Source organism: Microcebus murinus, chromosome 13 (genome assembly GCF_040939455.1).
Source record: "Microcebus murinus isolate Inina chromosome 13, M.murinus_Inina_mat1.0, whole genome shotgun sequence".
Lineage (NCBI taxonomy): Eukaryota > Metazoa > Chordata > Mammalia > Primates > Cheirogaleidae > Microcebus > Microcebus murinus.
Genome location: NC_134116.1, coordinates 50679311 through 50685770, shown reverse-complemented (window position 1 = coordinate 50685770; position 6460 = coordinate 50679311).

Here is a 6460-nt window from a genome sequence, read left to right as displayed (position 1 = left end):
CTTCAAAACCCGGCTTATTTTCTCTATGCCTAAAATACATTAATACTTCTGGACAATAAAAAATTACTGTATTAGAATGCAATGGTCTAAGGGTTACTACTCTAAAGAGCTCATTAAAATTGATAAGAAAAACACTGAGACCCCAATATGAAAATGAGCAAAGGACTTAAATAAACAATACATACTAGCAAAGATAATTAGCAAGCAAACATATGGGAAAATGTTTAACCTTGCTAGTTATCAAAGAAAAACAAGCTAAAATAATTGTGTTAATATCTTACACCATTTAAATGTGCAAGATAAATGATATTCTGGTGAGTTCTACCAAATGTTTAAGAGTAATTAACATCAATCCTTCACAGACTTCTCCAAAAAAATAGAAGAGGAATACTTTCCAATTCATTTTATGAGGCCAATATCATCCTAATACCAAAACCAGACACAAATATTATAAGAAAACTGCAGGTCAATATCTCTTATGAATACAGATGCACAATTTCTCAACAAAATACTAGCAAAACAAACCAGCAACATATAAAAAAAGATTATATACCAGGACCAAGTAGATTTAACCTAGGAATGCATGGGTAGTTCAACATATTATACAAAAATCAATCAATATAATATAGCGCGTGAATAGAATGAAGGAAAATTAACAACAAAACCATCTCAACAGACACAGAAAAAGCATTAAGAAAAAATAATATGCTTTCATGAGAAAAATATTTAATGAACTAAAAGTAGAAGGGAATTTCCCCAATCTAATAAAAGTCATCTACAAAAATCCATAGCTAACATCAAACTTGATGGTGAAAGATAGGATGACTTCCCTCTAAGATTGAGAATAAGAATATTTGCTCTCACTAGTTCTATTTGATATAGTGCTAGTGGTATTAGTTAGAGCCAGTAGGCAAGAAAATGAAATAAAAGGCATTCAGTTTGGAAAGGAAGAAGTAAAACTATCTTTATTTGCAGATGACACAATTTATATGTGTAAGATCTAAAGAACAAAAAGACTATGAGAACTAATGAATTTAGCAACTCCTCATGGTTGCAGGATATAAGATCAATATACAATCATCAATGATATTTTTATAGATAATGACAATTCATAAATGAAATTAACAAAGCAATTACATTTATGATAGCACCACAAAGAATAAAATGCTTAGGAATAATTTTTTTTTTTTTTTTTGAGACAGAGTCTCACTCTGTCGCCCTGGCTACAGTGCAGTGGCATCATCATAGCTCACTGCAATCTCAAACTTCTGAGCTCAAGCCATCCTCCTGGCTCAGCTAGGACTGAGTAGCTAGGACTACAGGCATACACCACCATGCCTAACTAATTTTTCTATTTTTTGATAGAGATGGGGTCTCACTCTTGGTCATGCTGGTCTCTAACTCCTGAGCTCAAGCAATCCTCCCGTCTCAGCCTCCCAGAGTGCTAGGATTACAGGCATGAGCCACAGCACCAGTCTTGGGAATAAATTTAACAAAGGACATGGAAGTCTTGTACACTGGAAACCAGAAAACACTTTTGAAAAAAATTAAAGAATACCTAAATAAATGGAAAGACAATCCATGTTCATGGATTGGGAGACTTAATATTGCCAAGATGACAATATACTCCAAATTTATTTACAGATTTAACCCAATACCTATCAAAATCTCAGCTGCCTTTTTTGGGGCAGAAATTGACAAACTGATTGTAAAATTCCTGTGGAAATTCAAGGGAACCAGAACAGCAAAAACACTCTTGAAAAAAAACAAAGTTGGAGGGCACACAATTTTTTATTTCAAAGTGTACTACAAAATTTACTAATAAAGACAATGTGGTACTGGTATAAGGATAGAAATAAAGATCAATGGAATTGAATTGAGAATCCAGAAATAAATCCTTATACTTAGGGTCAATTGATTTTTGACAAGAGTGCCAAAACAATTCAATGGCAAAAAGAATAGTCTTTTCAACAAATGGTACTGTGTATCCACATGCAAAATAATGAAGTTGGACCCTACTTCACCCAAAAAATTAACTCCAAATGGTCTATAGACCTAAGCATAACAGCTTAAACTATAAAAGTGTTAGAAGAAAACATAGGTATAAATGTTTGTGACCTAGAGTTGGGTGATGGTTTCTTAGATATGATGCCAAAAGTACAAATGACAAAAGGAAAAAATAAACAAATTGAACTCCATCAAAATTTAAAACATTTGTGCTTTAAAGGATACTGTTAAGTAAGTAAGAATGCAACCTAAGCAATGGGAGAAAATACTTGCAAATCATACATTAAGTCCCTGACAAGAGACTTAGGAGACTTGTATAACTAACAATAAAAAGACAAATAACCTAATTAAACATGAGCAAAGATTTCAATAGACATTTCTTCCAAAAAGATATACAAATGGCCAATAAGCACATGGAAAGATGCACAACAACATTAGTCATGAGGGAAATGTAAATTAAACCATAATCAAATCAAATACCACTTTACATGGACAAGGATAGTTATAATAAAAAACGACAGACAGCAAATGTTGACAAGGATGTGGAGAAATTGAAACTCACATACATTGCTGGTGGTAATGTAAAAAGTGAAGCTGTTTTGAAAACAGTTTAGCAATTCTTCATGAAGTTAAACATAGAATTGCTATAACCCAGAATTCCCACTCCTAGTTATACAGCCAACAGAATTTTAAACATATCCCCACGAAACCTTTTACAAAAAAGTTCATAGCAGCATTATCTTATTTTTTTAATTTTTATTTATTTATTTATTTTTTTGAGACAGAGTCTTGCTTTGTTGCCCAGGCTAGAGTGAGTGCCATGGCGTCAGCCTAGCTCACAGCAACCTCAAACTCCTGGGCTCAAGCAATCCTGCTGCCTCAGCCTTCCAAGTAGCTGGGACTATAGGTATGCGCCACCATGCCTGGCTAATTTTGTCTATATATATTAGTTGGCCAATTAATTTCTTTCTATTTATAGTAGAAATGGGGTCTCCCTTTTGCTCAGCCTGGTTTCAAACTCTTGACCTTGAGCAATCCGCCCGCCTCAGCCTCCCAGAGTGTTAGGATTACAGGCGTGAGCCACCGCACCCAGCCAGCATTATCTTATAGTAGAGCAAAGTGGAAACATTCCAAATGTCCATCAACTGATGAATCAATAAACAAAATGTATTATATCCATATAATGGAATATTATTTGACCATAAAAATGAATGAAGTACTAATTTGTGCTATGACATGTATGAACTTAGAAAATATTAGGCTCAGTGAAAGAAGCCAGACATAAAAGGTTATATATTGTATGATTCCATTTATATGAAATATGCAAAATAGGAAGATCCATGGAGACAGAAAGTAAATATTGGTTGGCAAGGTTTGGAAGGAGGAGAAAATGAGGAGTGACTGCTTGATGGATATGAGTGGTATATAAATACTATCTCAAAAAAAGCCATTTTAAAAAAATACTTATTCAGTATCATCAAGACTCGTGATATTGGTACAATTACATGTTGCTAGCAGCTTATATATCAGCACAATCCTTTTCTAAAGCAAATTTGACTACATGTTCCGTGAGCCGTATACATATTCCCATTTAGTAATCCTGCCCCTGGGAATTATACCAGGCTCAGAGCCAAAACTATGAAAAAAGCTACATTCCTGAAGACTCACTCTTCCAAATACAAAAAAACTGAAAATGGGCCGGGCGCAGTGGCTCACACCTGTAATCCTAGCACTCTGGGAGGCTGAGGCGGTAGGATTGCTTGAGCTCAGGAGTTCGAGACCAGCCTGAGCAAGAGCGAGACCCCCGTCTCTACTAAAAATAGAAAAAGTTAGTCAACTAAAAATGAAACAAAAAATTAGCCAGGCATGGTGGCTCGCACCTGTAGTCCCAGCTACTCTGGAGGCTGAGGCAGAAGGATCGCTTGAACCCAGGAGTTTGAGGTTGCTGTGAGCTAGGCTGACACCATAGCACTCACTCTAGCTGGGGCAACAAAGCGAGACTCTGTCTCAAAACAAACAAACAAAAACCTGAAAACATCAAGTATTGCACAAAATAAGAATAGATATTTAAATAACACTTTAACAATTTAATGAAATCTTTTTCAAAAACCTGTGATGAATTGTTAAGTAAAAATGTTTTATAGGTGCTTCTGTCTTTTAAATTAGTTCTACCTTAGATAAGGGCCAACAAAGAACATCGACCCAGGAAAGTAAATGGTTTGTCAGCGTCCTGTAATCATTGGGATCTCTCTCCTGTGTTTCTTATATTACTTTTGTGATGATTATGGATCCACCACAGTATTCCTTGCCATGACTATGCTGTTGTATTTAAAAGACAATTTCTGAGTGCTTTTGTTATGTTTGGTATATTCAGAAAGATGTGTGGGTACCTGGATGTCTGGAAGATGACTCTGACCAGGAGAAAACACTGGAAAACCTAGTTGACTTCAGTGAAGGCACATGGGGAGCAAACATTCCCTGCAAAGCAGCATGCCAGGAGTTGCCCCTCGGTGGAGCCAACAGGCTGGTGGAGAGACCTGAGCCTCCTCCACCAACAAAGGGTAGGACTATAGACTTTGTGCACCCTAAAAAAGAAATTTGTAATTATAGGAATAGTGGCCATGAGAAATGCTCCTTATATGAATCAGAGACTGGAGCACATCACCAGATCTTTAAAATATTTTTTTTTTAGGTAATGGTATAACATTATTATTTATAAAATTAAAGCATTACTACATATATTTATATATGGTAAAGTACACAAATCTTAAGTCTACAACTAGGTGAAAATTTATGTAAATACAGATTCGTTTCTCCACTGCTGAGATCAAAACAGATCTTTTGGCCTCACCAGCAACCTCCTCATTCCCATGCACAGGTGATACCCCCTCCAAAAACAACTACTATTTGACCTGTATCTCTATAGATTAGATTTGCTACTTTTGAACTTGATAAATATGCAGTTACTCAGTATGCATCTTTCGTGTCTCCTTTTTTATTGCTCAACATTATGTCTGGGAAATTCATCCATGATGCGTGTGCAGCTAGAATTGATTCTTTTTCATTGTCACTGGACTTATGCATTGGAAAGTTAGTAAATTTCCTTTTATTTAAATTTCATTGTGATGTAAAATAAATGCATGATTAAACTATCTTAAGAGGGAAAAGTTAGAAATAAAAAAAATTCACTTAGGAGCATTTGACTCCAACAGAAGGTCAGATATAATCAACTAGAGAGCTGTCACTTCTGAATAAACAAAATGGGCAGATGTTTGGGAAAATCTGTAAAGTCATATGATAATTTTGTGGTGAATGTAGACAGAGCTACAAAGCAGAGGGACTGACCAGCTGGCCAAAATATTAAACAAGGGAAATTTGTACTCCCGAGAGGGTTTGCAGCAATCAAAAAGCCCTCTAGACCCCTGAGTTTGAGGCACGTGCAGCATAATTTCAATGGTCTCTTCTGTTCTACTGCAAGCCCATCTCACCTGTTTTAGGCAGATCATTAGGCGTGATGAGGAAAAGCTTTTGTTACAGTCTTAGCTGTCAGCAAGCTGCTGTTTGCAAATCCTACACTTCCAGACAACAGCAGCCAGGCTTTGGTCAGAAAAGGACAGATTTCAAAGAGTTATAAACCACATTTTAGAGCTTGCTCTGGGAGGATATCAGAGGTTAGATTAAGTTAAATAATACAAACAATAGTAATATTAATATTAATAGTGCAAGTCTGTTCTTATCTAATGGGGAAGATTTGGACAGGTGTTCCTGCATTTACAACTGCTCAATTTATCAGTGGTTTCTCTTCCACTTTGTGTTGCCTTCTCCCCCTCAGAGCTTGCTATCCTGAACCTTTATTTCCTAGAAAGGTAAGGTAATTACTAACTTGTAAATCTATAAAAACTGGCAGGTAATCTTGCTGGCTGCTTGTGAGTCCGGCTTTCTATTGACATAAAAAAATGTCTTTGTCATAACTAAACATATTAAAATGTATAGAACATATTTTGAACAGTTAAATAGTTTCATTTTCTTCGTAATTAGGTAAAACAAAATTATTTTCTAGTGTAAGTTGTCGCTAAGATCTATGTGACCTTGGGGAAGTGATGTCTGAAAGTCTGAGTTTCCTCAACTGTAAAACTATGAGGTTGAATTAAGAGATCTTTAAAGTGCATTATTTTTTTTTTTTTTGGCAGAGATGGGGGTCTCACTATGTTGCTTAGACTGGTCTTGAACTCCTGGCCTCAAGCAATCCTCCCACACTTCCCAAAGTGCTGGGGTTATAGGCCTGAGCCACTGTGCCTGGCCAAGAGATCTTTAAAGTGTATCATTATTATTATTATTATTGGTGGAGATGGGGTCTCATTATGTTTCCCAGGCTAGTTTTGAACTCTTGGCTTCAAATGATCCTCCCTCTTTGGCTTCCCAAAGTGCTGAGATTACAGGTGTGAGTGAGCCA